Here is a 17,157-nt window from a genome sequence, read left to right on the forward strand (position 1 = left end):
AACTTTAAGATGAAGTATGATTTTTAGGCCTGCCATGTTTATTTTTTGAAAAACAAAATATTTTAGGTGGCTACGTGCAGCCAATTTGCCTACACAAGAGTTCAAAATCCTGTATAACCTTAAGTATATGGACACCCCTCTGCTTTTAAGACTCACTTGAAAATTCTCCCACCCTTTTGGAGGAATTTCGGGAATAATCATCACCATATCCGCACTGGACTGTCACCAGCAGGATGAGTTCTGTGTTGTTGGGTTTTTTTTTTCAAAGTACGAAGTGTTCATCTTTAATGGGACATGCAACATGAATTAAGCTGAATTTATACTGCATCGCTAAGCAACGAACGATTGGTTTCTAGCCAATGAGGTAGAGGTCTTTTTGCCGGCGAGGGCCTTTTGTTGCATTGAGAAAAGCGCGCTATATAGGCTACCTCATTGGTCAAATACCAATCGCTCGTCGCTCAGCGATGGAGTATAAACTCTGCTTCATTAATTCAAATGAGTACAAACCATATCTCGTATTGTAAGCGTTTCTAGTTTTAATATTTGAGAGAATTTGAGAAATTTGTGTTTTTGGTACGATAATTGGCCCTATGCATTAAGGTCAAAACATAATCAACCTTTTATTTCACACCTGAGGCGCTATGACGTTCATCAAAGTTAACAGTATTTTAATCTACTAATTTTTATTAATAAACATTCTATCAAATCATATTTAGACAGTAATAGCATCTGTTAAGATAAATGTGTAAACTTAAAGTGGGCCAAGCTTCCGCCCAGAATGCATTGCGAAATGTTTGAATTTTTATTTGTACTAAGTTAAAGGAGATGACCGCTTATGTCCTCCGCGGTCACTTGGTCACTTGTATTTCAATAAAATGAACGCAGAACATATTAAATGGGTTATGCTTGTCCCGTTCATCATATAAATAAAAGAAAACAACAAAATTAATCAAATAAAATAGACAATTAAAACAAAATAAAACAGTCTTTCTGCATTAGTGTGTGTGAATAAAATCGTAATTTTGTTTTTTGGGATGTTTGTTGGTGGGTGGTAGCTTGTTTGTATTTTTACTTTATGATAGACCTGTTTCTTCTTAAGAATATTATGTGGTTTCTTCAAAAAGGACATGGAGTGTTTCTTCATAAATATTATTCCATGATAAAATCAAGGGCCATATGTATTTCTAAAAGTTACCTTTGCGTGCTAGCCACGGGCTTCAACATAAAATGTCCAAGGTTTGAGATATTTTTTCAAAATATCAAGAGCTATCTTAAGAACCACTGAACCAATACTAAGCTTGTTTGTACTCATTTTAATGCATTTGTCATGCTGATTCCAAATATGGTCATAAAAATTTACAATTCTGACATTTTTGAAAAATTTAAACAAAATTTGAAACTTGTCGTCTGCAGTCGACACCCGCGTAGAGCTCTGCGCGTGGAGAGAGCTATAGTATGGGCATTAAAGGATTCCTTAATAAGTTTGCAGCTAATCGCAAAGGATCATGGGGTATTTAAACTCATCCTATTATGTTAAACGTTCCTCCCTCATCCCATATGCTGACAGAGGCTTTCATCAGCGCTTATAAACTAATATCACTCGTGTATGTTGTACTTTGCGCCTGTCAACCCAATTACCACAGCATCATAGCAAACCCGCCAATGATAACAGCACTTTTATTACACTACCAAATGGATAGTTTTTATTTTCTTCTATTTTGCTAGACTCTTCCATCAGCGTCAACTTTTTGATAACTAAACCAAAGTTATTTATATTTCACACGTTTACAAGCTCATCTTTAAGCCAGGGGTGTTCACACGGTTCTTTAAATGCAGATCTAGGCCTATTTGATCTACATTGATATTGATCAAGCACGCGATCATGAGCCTATACACGGATTTGGATGCAAAGTGGCATTCAGTTTCCATATCCTTATTCAATTTCCGAACACTGTTCGAAATCTAATGTTCATTATTCTTTCATTTCATGAGCTATATGCCTACTTCAATATTTGGAGTTTCGAACCGTATGCGTTTATTCGGGATTGAGAATTTGGCTCGTCATAGACCTTTTCAAATCGAAATTGTTACAGGTCATCAACGCTAACACAAACGCAACTAAGAAAACACAAATTTGCATGAAAGATACAATCAAGCGAAGGGCATGTCTTGTGTAAGAGACTGATGCTTACGTTGTCAAGTGTCAATTTGTCCCGTAAATCTAAAGTGCCACAAAATGACGAACATTGTCACTTTTCTTTCAAATACGGTTATATTGTGGATTGTGAAGTGCCAAATAGCGGAGGTGTAGGCCTAAGTTCAATGTTAGGAAACTATTTTACCATGTTTACCTGATGACCCCATGTTGACATTGGCTAAGCTGCATTTTCGCTCAAAATGGTATCTTGATTCATGATTTTCTTGCCCGCTAGTTTGAACCCCCTTGCTTACTGAATAAATACTGCACCTGGTTTTTTGAACTTTTCCGATTTTGATTTGAAATGGTCTATTGGTGAAATTGACTATCGGGTGCTTTTATGAACTCTTTATAGACCTTTTTCCCTCTATCCCACAATGCACTATTCCAGGGGGGTATGACGTACTTCATCAACCTCATAGATCGTGTGCATCCGATGGTCTTTGCCAGGCCTTTGCAATTATTTTGTCTTAATATGGGCATACTGATTCCATATATGCGGATTATCGTAAAGGCCATCGATGTTACTAATTTTGCAATTATTGAATACACGAGTGATGCAGTTACGGAGCGACGCAGAACATCTGTGTAAGAGATTTTGTTTTCGTTTTATTTTCAACTCCGAAAAAAAAGTGAAACGGACGCCGGTAAAATATCACTGCGTGTCCCGTCATCAGTTTTTCACCATTAGGTCTATAAAATGTATACAAAGTTAGGTTTCAAGTAACAGGAAACTTTTTTTGGCGACGACACCATGTCCATAAGGCATAGAAATGTTGTTTTTTGCCCCCGAAAGGTATTAGTGATCCTGGCGCCATTATCGTGATTAACGGGGATTCCTTTTTTGTGATGAAGGCACCAGCCGAAATGTCCGTATTCCAGAATGTAATGAACATAACTCTGTACTCCCCCGGGGAGATGATGTATTTTGCGACACTCGTACCCCCCTGGAATAGTGCATGATGGGAAAGAGGGAAAAAGGTCTATTCAGTACCCAACGAAGCGGATTTTTGCGAAGGTGCCTTTCAATTTTTGTAAATTAAAGGAACATTTTAGCAGTATTTTGCGCTCTGAAGTGATTTGAAATGGATGCGTCGCACCCCCTCCGCACTCCGTGTCTACGGAACTTCGCAAGGAGGTTTGGTAGGCTACATGGATCCGAATTATTCTGAATTTATAAGCGTTATGTGAATTTCCCAAACATGAGATTTGTTGAGCGTAAGATTCCAGACGTGGCCAAATCCTAGGGAATCACAACACCAGATTGAAGCGAACAAACAAATTATTACATGGGTGGATCTGGACATTTTCGAAACACTCGCACGCGTCCTTTACTCCCTTAAGGTGGTACTGGAAAATTATTTCATCTATTTTGTTTTATTCAAAAACAAAATCAAAACCAAATGTACTCACAATTTAATATTTTTCAAAAACAAACAAAATTAAGAAATAATAACTCTTTTACCGTTTGCCACATCATGATCGTAACATGCAGCCTTTTGTGTCTATCAAGATCTAAAGATCACAAATTATATAGGTTCTTATAATCGTTCAATCTTTGCAGGTTTGCTTAAAACAAACAATATGTGTTAATAGATTAACACCTATCTATGGTTTCAACGCAACTGAACAAACACGTTATTAATGTTCATCACGCGGGTGCCGACTGCAGACGACAAGTTTCAAATTTTTTTAAAACTATTTCAACAATTTCAGAATTATAAATTTTCATGACCATATTTAGAATCAGCGTGTAAAATGCATTAAAATGAATACAAACAAGCCTATAGTATTGGTTCAGTGGTTTTTAAGATAACTCTTGATATTTTGAGAAAATATCTAAAAACTTGGACTTTTTATGTCGAAGCCTGTGGCTAGCATACAGAGCATTAATGTTCATCGAGCGCTATCGGTTCAAACTCCTGAACACATAACATTTTTATTAATATGTTTGCGCCGATATGACAACTGTTTTTCATTCCATGTAAACTATGCTCATGTCTGCCATCCACAAATAAAAACGATGTATATCTGTGATATATGACAAATCATGTACTGTCTTATTGCCTTGGGAGATGTTTTATTATCCATCTTCCTTCAAAATACAAATGCGGCATCTACACTCTAATTTCACTTTTTCATTTTTTTTAATAGAATCCCTGCTCATTTATTTTTGATCCAGTAACTATTCGTTTTGATGAGATAGGCCTAATTTTGATCACTTTGAACCGACACCAAATGAATAGTTTCCGTTTTATTTTAACAAGTAACTATTCAAATTGACAAGATCTCCAACTCATTATTTGACAAGATTACCCATTTCATTTTGATAAGATTATGTTAAGTCCCCTTCTGACAAGACAAACTATTCAAATTTGATTTTTTTTTTGGTCATTTTTGACAAGACAAACTAAAAAGTAAGGTTTCTAAAGTAAGGTTTTAACTCAAACTCTAATGGTGAACCGCAGCTAAGCAGAAACAATGCAATTTGAAAGCAGCAGCTTAATCAGCGCCAATATTGCTACATCGAAACAAACAACTACAGGGTGTCCCAAAAAAAGAGGCCCCACATTGCGCCCTCTTTTTATCCTATTTCTGAAATGTTGATCAAATATATTTTGGTATGTAAAGAAACCTTAAATCGTTAGCTTTAATAAACCAAAACAATTCTTTCAATCGGCTCACAATTTTTGAAGATATGCCCTCTTTAAGAAATGTACCCGTTTTTCACTCTGTCCACGGATGAGGTTTGGCTACATCGAAGATTTAAACGAAACACACGGTTCATACTGCAGTTACTGTCCGTTTTCCTATACACAATACACAGTGCTCTCACCATTGAGCTGTGACCTCTACAAATCGTGCCACGTTAAAAGGATAGGCATTTGCCTAGTTAACGTCAATGTGTGAAAAATAACCGGCCAATATTAAAAGTACTCTCAAAAACTTCTAGCAAATATATTTCTCTAACATGACCTAAAATTACAGCTAGGTTAGATGTTCAGAAATATTCGTACTTTGGTAAAACAGTGAGTGAGGGCAAGGCATAGCTAGCCAAATCCCGTGTTAATTGAATGGAGATTTGACCGAAAATTTTGGTAAACGGACCGCTCACTTCTGAAGAATGCCACACGAAAACGGTACAAGCTACATTTAAAGTACTCTCTGCTCGATCATCATGATGAGTTTTTTAAATAGTATGCCGAAATTTGGTACTGTAGGTAATTGACAAAGGGTCGTACTTCGCTGATGAGTAAGTGACAGTGAACATGAAAATCAGGGCCCATAACCCAAGTTAGTAGCTAGTTAGTGGAGGCCGTCACGGGACTGATTATTGATTATTGAAGTGCCTTATTAATAGATACGCACGATTTAGGGCAAGAAAAAAAAAAACCGGGACACTTTTGGAGACATCATCATCATCATCATCATCGAAATCATCATCATCATCACTTTCTACATTTTTTCTAAACAACATAGGGCCTACCGTTTTAATAAGATTTTTTTCTTGAAATGCATGTAACTATAATTATTGTTTAGAGCGTGATGAAATAAAACATCACGATTTTCATCACAACACAAATATAATGCAAAATAAATCGTTTGTTTCACAGCGTGATGATGAAATAAAACACATCACGGTTTTCATCACGAAACAAAGTAATACATAAGAAATCGTTTGTTTTAAAGCGTGATGAAATAAAACATCACGATTTTCATCACAAAACAAAGTAATAGGCCTACAAAAGAAATACATTTTTCGAGAGTGATTAAATAAAACATCACGATTTTCATCACGGAACAAAGTAATACATAAGACATCGTTTGTTTGATTGCAATCAACCGCGACAGTTCGTCTCGCACACATAACAATGCACTGCTATCAAATATGTTGATGACAACATTTGATTGAATGGACTGCACTGCGCCATGATTACGTGCACCGGTTCAAATCCTTTGTTTGGAGCCAATCAATAATTTCACGTACAGCCTCTATGCAAATTAGAGTTTACACACGCTGCAGCTGAGGTAATCGACCGAAGCTGGTTGCCGTTAGTGATCGAATGCATGAGCTTATTTTCTTTATTGAATCGATTTACTGGATTAATTTCCTGTTAACTGGGTTTAATGCCACAAAGGTCGAATCGGGCTTGCCATGGACCATAAGTGCATCATGTAATGACATAAATAGATAATAACATTATGCTTGGGAAAGCATTCACTATAAGCAAGGATCACCAGCATCTTCGCAACCCCGTATTTCCGCTGCATTCGCAAGTATCCGGCGCACAAGTATGGTACGCAACGCAATTAATACAATGAGAACTAGGGCTGAAACCTGTATTCGTCATGGAGGCAACCAGGTAGAGGGCAGAGCAGCACAGTAAACTCACTTCAAAAGAACCAAAGACAAACTAAACAGCCCCTTTCAGGGCTACCTTTTATTCCAAAAAGAGAAATGACTTATGTTATCAATAAAAAGAAAGCAAGAAAAGTATAGCAAAAGAAGTCCCATCCCACATCAATTTCGCCCAAATTAATGACACTTAACAAAATCCATAACCCATAAGCCCACCTGTAAAGCCCATTCCCTAAAATAAAGTTGTTATTTTATAAAGTTATCATCGAGGAATGTTTTATATTCATGCATGGTACGTCGTATATGCACTTTTCAATCTTTGAAGTAGCCAAACCTCCTCAGTGGACAGAGTGAAAAACGGATACATTTCTTTAAAAGGACATATCTTCAAAAGTTATGAGCCGATTGAAATAATTGTTTTGGTTTATTAAAGCTAACGATTTAAAGTTTCTTTACATACCAAAATATATTTGATCAACTTTTCAGAAATAGGAGAAAAAGAGGGTGCAATGTGGGGCCTCTTTTTTTGGGACACCCTGTATATACAAACATCCATCCCACCATACCCACAACACGTTGACACAAGTGGGGTTCGAACTCGCAACCTATGCATTATGAGTCGAGCGTCCACTCGGTCACGTGCTCCTCAAACTTCTCAAATGTGATATGTTGGGTCGGTTTTGACAAAAAACGTACACATTTTTTTAAATGACAATTTTGTCAAATTAGATGAGTTTCTTATCATTTTGATAAGAAATCTGTTAATTTTGAAGATAAATCTGTCATGTCCCCATCTGAATAGTTTCCTTTGTCAAATTTGACAAGTTTCTATTCAGAAATGAGTAGATCGTTTTAAGAGTGTATCTACGTGTAAACACAGCAGATACAACCTATTACGTTTTTTCTGCTCCAAAAGTAAAAGAAAGCATCTGCTGGTAAGTATCATAACACTTATTGCATTTTTCCTTGGGAATGTAGTTATATGTGCTCATTTTAATCGATCATGGCAACCAATAATGCGGAGATACAAAAAGAGAAAGGAAATTATCTCTTTACCATGTTTACATTAGGAAATTAATTTGTGGTGAATTTGTACAAACTGTAATGGTAAAATTAATTGTTGCAATTTATAATGAGCCTCGATTCAATATTATAAAATGGTGTTAATGTTGAGTAATTAACTAAATGTGTGTTTAAGTCTGTTGATAATGTTTAAGGGTATGTGGACGCAAAATTAAGAAATATATGATATATTTAATTTGATTAACAAACCTAATGAATCTAGTATCTAACGATGTTTTAAATGTTCTGCGTGTTAAGTATAGCCTTCACCATAAAACACACGTAAAAATGCCAAGTTTTGAGGGTTTTTTTTATTACAATATCAAGAGCTATAATAGGACTACCTCAAGAACCACTGAACCAACACTGGGCTTGTAATGTTTGTACTCATTTTAATGCATTTTTCGTGTTGGTTCCAAATATGGTCAGGAAAATGTACAATTCTGATATTTTTGAATTTTTAAAGAAAATTTGAAACTTGTCGTCTGCAGTCTGTCGGTTTTTCGCGCGTAAAACGGAAAGAAAGTTATGTACTTTGTCATAAAATATCATGTTTACATATACAGACAAGCGCTGCTATAGGCCTATTCACAATTTGAAGGGAATTGTGCATATAACCGGTCATTCCTTTTAAACGAAATTTTATACTTGTTTATTCGTCTTCGTTCTCTAGGACGGTAGAGGACACGATAACTGATTAGGAAAAGTTCTTCTTCCGCATTTCTGCACCCACATAAGCTGATAAGTAAAACAAAATAATCACAAATTGCGCTCTTAGTGCGAAAATAATATCTGCAGAATGGACGCCATATCCTCTGTTAACTTTGTGTGATATTATCCAATCGATTTCGATGTTCTTTTTTGATGCTAAATTTGTACATTTGGTACTTTACGGAAATAATTGTGTGAATGAATTTATAACAGATTATTCAAACCAACATTAATGTGAAAGTCTCATGTCCTGACTGATCCTGGTTGCGATGTTTTATTGTGGTTCGAATACGGTGTGCGCTTTTTGGCTGCAAGTCCATGATTATTGCTAATATGGTGTATCACAGTAGTCAGCGAATTCCTGTTAAGTGTGTTGAGGCTTTTAGGTTTATACGCACTATAAATTACAACGCTTTTCACCGCCTCAGACAGAAATGATAAAACGGCAATATTATATCATATCTTCCGTAGACATACATGTATAGTGGTATATGTATGTTAAGTAAAAGAAAACATTGTCATTTTCTGTAGCAACATTACCCGATGTTGACTTTGCAATTTCAATTAAGCGAGCACAATTAGCTTTGTTATCATTCATTGTTGACGATATGCTATCTTCAGTAGATAGTAGTTATGACTCGCTTAAATAAATAGAAACATGATTGAATTTTGCACATGGTATTGACGTTTTTGCAAAATATCATTGACCCTTTTTCGTAGTTTCTCCAATGACTTCTGCATGTTTCTTTCAATTTGACAAATGTATCCAGCATATTTTATTCTTTCTATATTTGTCCTCCACTCTCCTCTATCACTCCCTATCTTCCTTGTTATTTCTTTCTTCTCTCCTCACCGTCCTTCCTCTTCTCTTCTCACTCCCCTCTCATTTTCTTTATCTCTTTCTCACCCTTTCCCATCTTTCTTTCTTCATTTTTGCTTTGTCCAACTATCTCCCTCTTTATCATTCGTCGCTAACATTTCCATCTCCTCTGTCCGTCTATCATCTTCTCCCCCTCCCTCTCTTTTCTTTGTCTATTTATCTCTCCCCCTTTCTCTCACAGTCTTCATTTTTGCTTGGGCTCGCCCTCTCTTATCATTTGTCTTTCATCTTTCTATCTCCTCCCGTCCTCCCTTTTCTCTATTATCTTCCATCTCTCTCTTCTTTCTATCTTCCTTCTTCCTTCTTGCTTTTTCTCCTCCTCCCTATCTCTCTTTTCATTTCGCCTTTCATATTTCCCTATATTCTCTCCGTCCTCCTTTTGCTCTCTCTCCCTCTCTCGTTTTCTCTTCTTTCATATCCTTATCTTTCCTCTATCTCCTCCTCTTTTTTGCCTTTTCTATCTCCTCAGTCCTCCCGGCTCCTTTCTCTCCCCTCTATCCTTCCTCTCTTCCTCTCATCTCTCTCTCCACTCCGTCCTTCCCCTTTACCCCCACTATTTTGTCCCAGTCCCCCCTCTCTCTCTCCTCACCATCTCTCCTTTTCCTATCTCCCATTCACCTTTTCTCTCTCCCTTCTCTTTATCCCTTTCTTCTCTCATCTTTTTCTCTCCTCTCTTAATCTCCCTCTTTCGTTGTCATCAATTTTATCACGATGGAAAGGTTACGCAATAAAACCGTTATAGCAAAACTATCATTATACCTTACTTTATTGCCATCATATACAAATTTATTATTCTACCGGATTCATAACATATCACGCGAAATTTACAAACATCGTTGAGCAGAATACAGAAGAGTCTAATTGTCTGTTTACTTGGCAGATTTTCCCGCCCACCACCTGCCCCATTGCACGCCTTGTCAACCCAAATTCCATTACATTTACTGATATCTATAATAGAAGGTGCTCATTTAAACCCGCTATTTTGAAATAAGCTTAACTCTCTCACGTGGGTGTCGCTTGAAAATTAAAAAAATTCAGAAATGTACATTATCATGACCATATTTGAAAATGAGTACAAACAAGCGTAGTATTGGTTCAACGGTTCTTAAGATAGCTCTTGATATTTTCAGAAATTATCTCAAAACTTGGAACTTTTTACGTTGAAGGAACTTGATGCCTATGGCAACAAATGGTTACCTTTATTGTATATCTGCCTCAAAGTCCTGAACGAAAGGCTTAAAACTTTTGAACCAATACAAGGCATGTTTGTACTCATTATAATGCATATCTCATGCACATTTCGAATATGGTTGTAAACAAATCAAAATTTTGTAGATTTTTATTTTGAAAATATTGTGTATAATATTTGGATCATTGTCGTATAGTCTGCACTCGATGTTTTCTGTCAAGGGTTAATACTAATAATAGGCGCCATTTTGTCAATTTTATTGTTTGCAAAACTGAACAAATTTTGACTCTAAATATTTTAAATTTTCATATTTCTGCCTTTCTGGCGCCACAGTTTGCTTGAAAAATTTGATGATAAATTGAAATTTTATAATCCATAATGACATTTTATCACTTTTGTTTCATTTGCTCAATTCATAATATTATGGAATATCTCGCAGATAACTACTGCAGCTTACCGCTTTGTGTACATGTCAGGCTTGAATAAAATATTTGATACAAATTTCAAAAAAATAAAAACGTATAATATATATTAGTTAAATAAAATAAAAACACCTCATCAAAATGAATTAACTTGAAATTGAATATTTGCTCATTCGTGTGCACATATCACGGTATTTGAACACATGATTGCAATTCAATCAATGCATGTGCACCCCACATAATATTTTAAGACGAAATTAGTACTTTCACCCATTTTTTGATGTACTTAGGCTAAACATTAAGCTTTAACATTTATATAAAAGGTTTATTTTTTTATGGATCACAATTTTGCCCACTGGTTAAAACTACGTAAGTCATTCATTACACTGTATTATTATATATACTCCAAGACGTCTTGATGAAGTGACAATTTCAAAAAATGCTATTCTGATTTTGCCTAGTTTAATGGAAATCAAACAAGTCCCACACATTAATGCCAATGATTTATCAGTCAAAACAAAAATTTATTCGATTCCAGTTGTTTGCCTTTTTACTGAGAAAACCATGATCAACAAAAACGAACTAAGGGACCGTTCAATATTTACGCCAAGAGGAGTGGGAGTTTTAAGGGAAAATACGATTTTTGGGGGTTCTTAAGGGGAGTTTATTTTTTTACTCTAACAATGAAGGGAGAATGTCAAATTTTAAATGGAAAAAGGGGGAAAACACGGGGGGGGGGGTCCGGAAATTTTAAGCGGACGCAAGGGAGAACGCGAAATATATTGCAGATGTTTTTGTCAAAACTCTTCCTCCCCCTGGTGTAAATATTGAACGATCCCTAATGTAAAAGATCATATCAAAGCACTTTACGCTCACCGGACTAAACGAAGAAAAAAATGAGAAGAAAAAACACTTCAAGTTCTCGGGTTCAAGTTCTCAAACTTTCCCCCAACCAAGTACACCCACTTCGACGCCCCATGACGTTTATTCTACAACGACATGATTCAATAATATTTGTAAAATTCTCTCTAGTGTTTGGTTTGCCAAAAAGCCAAAAAGCGGGAAAATTATCGACTGGCACATATAAAATGTACTACTATTTTTGCAACTGTGAACGATTAGCTGTTATAGTGTATAGAGTACACGACAAATCGCTTCGATTTGGTTGAAATGGAATCGCTTCGTAGCGTACCAGCTTGCTGTAAATCAATACAATGTTCCCGCACATATATATGAGGGTAACCCCTGGGGAATGAGCTAACAAGTTTATGTTGGTCTCTTTTTTATACCAATGTGTGTTGTATGCAGATGTATAAAGTTGTACAATTCATTGAGCGTGGTGTTAAGAATGAATTGGAACATTATTATAGGTCCTATTTAGTCATAAGTTGCACTGCCTTGTTGAATTTGAAGGAATTGTAATGCATCTCGGAGGACGAAGTTGCTCACCTGTGATTCATTCATTTCTAAAAAAGCCCTTCCAAGTAAAACTGAGATATCTGTGAATAAATAACATAACTTATACGGTCTTTTAATTTAGAAAGCAGGTGTTTATGTAAAATCGCAGTTTCTACAAGTATATTTTTAATGTTTTAAACCCCATGAGAACAACCTGCCGATTGGCCAAAATGAATTGAACCAATCAAGGAGGGAATTAATATAAAATCGTCTGCAAATGCAAGTTTGACCATAAATAGTTTAAAGCCTAGTCATAATTGGTAATTGAAATAAGCATTTTAAGTTATCAACAAATGCTGTTAGATGACCAGGATGCGTATCCTAATAGAAAGTGTCAACAGAGCATGTTTAAAAAATTAACTGATGCTATCTACTGAAGATAGCAACGCTTAACATGCTTAAAACATTAAACAGTGCTATCTACTGAAGATAGCAACGATTAAAACGTTCAATGATGCTATTTACTGAAGTCAATCGTGCTATCTACTGAAGATAGCACCACTCAAAACGTTCAAATTTTGCTACCTACTGAAGATAATAACGCTTAAAGCATTCAAGGATGTTATATATTATGAAAATAGCCTAAAGCGTTCGATTATGCTATCTGCTGAAGATAGCACGCTTAAAGTAAAGCGTTCGGGCGATGCTATCTACTGAAGATACTCGTAGCAATACTTTAATAGTGTAATTGTACTATCTACTGAAGATAGCACACTTTAAAGCGTTCAATGATGTTATTCACTGAAGATAGCAAAATAAAAGCGTTCAATTATGCTATCTACAGAAGACAGCAACTCTTAAAGCGTTCCGTGATGCTAGCTACTGAAGATAGCAACGTTTAATAGCAACGCATAACTCACTCGATCAATGATGCTATATCCACTGAAGACATCAACTCTAAAAGCTTTTAGTGATGCTATCTACTGAAGATAACAACTCTTAGGTTTAATTATTCAATAGAGTGAAGCATAACTTGTTTAATGATGTTATCTACTGAAGATAGCAATGCTTCAATGCATTTTCACAGAGAGCTCACGACATGCAAAACAAAGAAACAAACATCTGCAACAAATATATTACACGTCGCGATTCAAAGTTGTGCCAAGTTCACAATAATAAAATAGCTGCTATTAAAAATTAAAATTAACCACAATGAAATTTCATTTAAAACGAATTCCAACCAATTTTATATTTGAAGAGTTTGGTTCCAAAAGGCGATTAATCCAATAGACTTTTATGTTTATTATTTTCTTCTTCGCACATAGGAGATTAAAGAGATTTGCAATTATTGTTTTAAAGATAATCAAACCATACCATCAAACCATAATTATTCTAGTGGTCCAATGTTATTAGATAGGCTAGGTTACTGCTACTCTTAGGAATATCTTTTAATGAATTTTACACAAAGCAGCGTTTGAAGTTGCGCCTTTTGGAACCAAGCTCATCATTTACAAAAAAAAGTGTCTAAAATCACAATAAAACGGTTTCTATTTATCATGTTGCAATCATGTCATGTTTTTTCCAAATAAAATTTCAAGTACCCGTATTTAGTTACACTTTGTACAATGTCGCTACTTCAGTCGTATACGTGACCATAGTTAAAAGAGCGATCAAATTATCGCTAAAATAACTGCAGCGATGATCAGGAAAATCATACATGCGATGCACATGTCGCTGTGCGCGATTACGCCCCGAGGGCTAAGTATTAATTGACGCCCAAGTACATGCTTAGCCACTTGTGATTAAAATTTCAAATGTATGCCATTTCATCATAAAAAGTCCAAGTTCAGAAAATATCAAAAGCAAATATCAAGAGCTATCTTAAGAACCACTGAACCAATACTAGACTTGTTTGTACTCATTTCAATGCATTTTTCATGCTGATTCCAAATATGGTCATATAAATGTACAATTCTGAAATGTTTGAATTTCTAAAGAAAATTTGACATCCGTTTGGAGGATCGAATGTAATTGGTATGATAAATCAAGACGTTGACAAAAGAGTTATGGATCATGATGCATGCATGAACAGAGACGAGGACAATAATGTTTTCTCATAAATGAGCTCGATATAATTATTATGATACCACCTGAGAGTATTATTCTGATTTTCTATTAATCAAATTCATATAATCGTCTTTTGAGTTCAAAGATATTTTCATACATACATTTCAAAAGTGAAATTTGAGGACAATTATTTTAGATGAGATGGTCTTTTAGTGTCTTCTAAGGTCCCTGCTGGTATCGCAATTAGGCCAAGAAAAAAATTGCTTACATTCCAGTGGGATATTTGGGATGGGTGGGTTGGTCGGAAAAAATATATATTTAATTACTCACTACTGTATAATAATAGGCCTGTAGGCAATGAACATTGGTCATGTGGAAAGGTACATCAATACTTCACTTCAGACCTTGAATACGCAAGATACACCAGGCACAAGACGCCAAGTTTATTTTAAGCATTGATTTAGTTATAAATATTATAATGAGTTTACAGTAATGATTTTCTTCTTAAGAAAATGTTGTTGGCCAAATTTAGTTTTGAAATGAAATTTAGACACAGAAAAACTTAAAAATAAACAAATTATTTGATAGATAGTATCATTGAACGCTTTTAGCGTTGCTATCTTCAGTAGATAGCACCATTGAATGTTTTAAGGGTTGCTATCTAATTCAGTAGATAGCACCATTGAATGTTTTAAGGGTTGCTATCTTCAGTAGATAGCACCATTGAACGTTTTAAGCGTTGCTAACTTCAGTAGATAGCACCATTGAATGTTTTAAGGGTTGCTATCTTCAGTAGATAGCACCATTGAACGATTTTAGCGTTGCTATCTTCAGTAGATAGCACCATTGAATGTTTTAAGGGTTGCTATCTTCAGTAGATAGCACCATTGATTGTTTTAAGGGTTGCTATCTTCAGTATATAGAATCATTTAAAAACAACAAAGTATTCACACAAAATAGCACACGATCTTTTCAGACCAGATCTTCATTCTAACCAACTCTTTCTCTCTTGCAGATTTTCTCTCCCATATTTCTTGCCTCTACCGGGTCACCTCTTTTTTAACGGGCAAAAGCTACATGTAAATTACGGCTTGCTGGCGTCACGTAATTCCGGTACGCATTATCGAGAAGTGTTATTCCAAATTGTGTCATTTCAAATAAATATTTGCTCCAGTGGTGGTGAATCCCATATTAGAGAACCAATAATACTGTCAACACTGTCACTGAATCTCATCTCAAGTGAATTTGATTGAGAAGTAAACTTATTCTCTTCATGTGACACTTTTATTATTACTCTCTCCACGCGGGTGTCGACTGCAGACGACAAGTTTCAAAGTTAACAAAAAATTCCAGAAATGTAAATTTTCATTACTATATTCGGAATCAGCATGAAATATGCATTAAAATGAGTACAAACAAGCCTATTATTTGTTCAGTGGTTCTTAAGATAGGTCTTGATATTTTGAGAAAATGTCTCGAGACTTTTTATGTTCAAACCTATTGCCAGTACGCATAGCAGGTTCAAGAGTTTGGTTACAATTGTCATGATTGTAGTAGAAATAGAAGAAGTAGACATTTTACACACAACGATCATGGTTATTCTTGAAAAACAATAAAAAGTTTGAAATTAAAATTTAATTTAATTTATTTTTATTTATTGGTAACAATATCGTTATTTGGCTGACGATGTTCTTTTTACATTTTAATTTAAAGCTCAAATCACGGTGTTTAAAATGCTATCGAGAACAGTCAACGTTTGCAGGTAGCCATAAATATATTAACATATTTTCTCAAAATATCAAGAGCTATCTCAAGAACCACTGAACCAATATTAGGCTTGTTTGTACTCATTTTAATGCATTTTTCATGCTGATTCCAAATATGATCATGAAAATTAACAATTCTGATATTTTGTTATTTTTAAAGAAAATTTGAAACTTATCGTCTGCAGTCGACACCAGCGCGGAAAGAGTAAAATTACACCATAATGACCAATAATCATAAGAAACAATAGTATTTATACTAATTATGCATTCAACTTGCATCTAGTTAACTTATCTATACCTAAACCACGTAGTACCACATGGAGTACTATGTTATCAAATGACCGAACCAATTGTCTCAATTGAGAGAATTGTCCACCCCATAAAAACTCATCTTCACCATCCCGCCTCCTTCTGTTCATATAAATTTACAACCAATTGGCTATTCCAGTTGAAATCCATACACCCCCTATGGAAGACATGACCTTAATCTCCCACACAGGGGGGTGTAAATTTCAAATGGAGTCACACATCCCGTTTGAAATTTACACTCCCTGTGTGGAAGATTAAGGTCATATCTTCCATAGGGGGTGTATGGATTTCAACCGGAATAGCCCAATTCGGATTTCCCCCCGCAGGCATGGGAGTTCTTTAGTGAGAAAACACAGTAGCAAAATACGAATCAGCTCCTTATGTATAAATAAAAATGTCTATCAAAGCCGATCTGAAAAGCCATGAAAACGCGCGAAACACAATATTGTCGCGCCAAATTTGTAGCTTCATTCGGTAATACTGTGGCGTGTGCTACCGAGCACGTATTTTGTGATACAATCGGTACATTAAGTAGTACAAAAAGCCTCATTTTGTTATTTTCTGTCTAAAAACTTCTGTGCTGTTTTAAGATCCGCTGTGCCAAATATTATAGTCATGTTGAATGCATTTTTCATATAGATTGAAAATATGTTCATAAAACGTTCAAATTCGATAATTTTTTGAATTTTTTACAAATTTTGAGCCCGCGTGGAGTGGGTTATATATGTAATATATCTTCATTTTGTGTAAGAAAGTTGACACAGTAGATGAATAATAAAGCATGGCGTAACACAGC

Source organism: Amphiura filiformis, chromosome 2 (genome assembly GCF_039555335.1).
Source record: "Amphiura filiformis chromosome 2, Afil_fr2py, whole genome shotgun sequence".
In the NCBI taxonomy this organism is placed as follows: Eukaryota; Metazoa; Echinodermata; class Ophiuroidea; order Amphilepidida; family Amphiuridae; genus Amphiura; species Amphiura filiformis.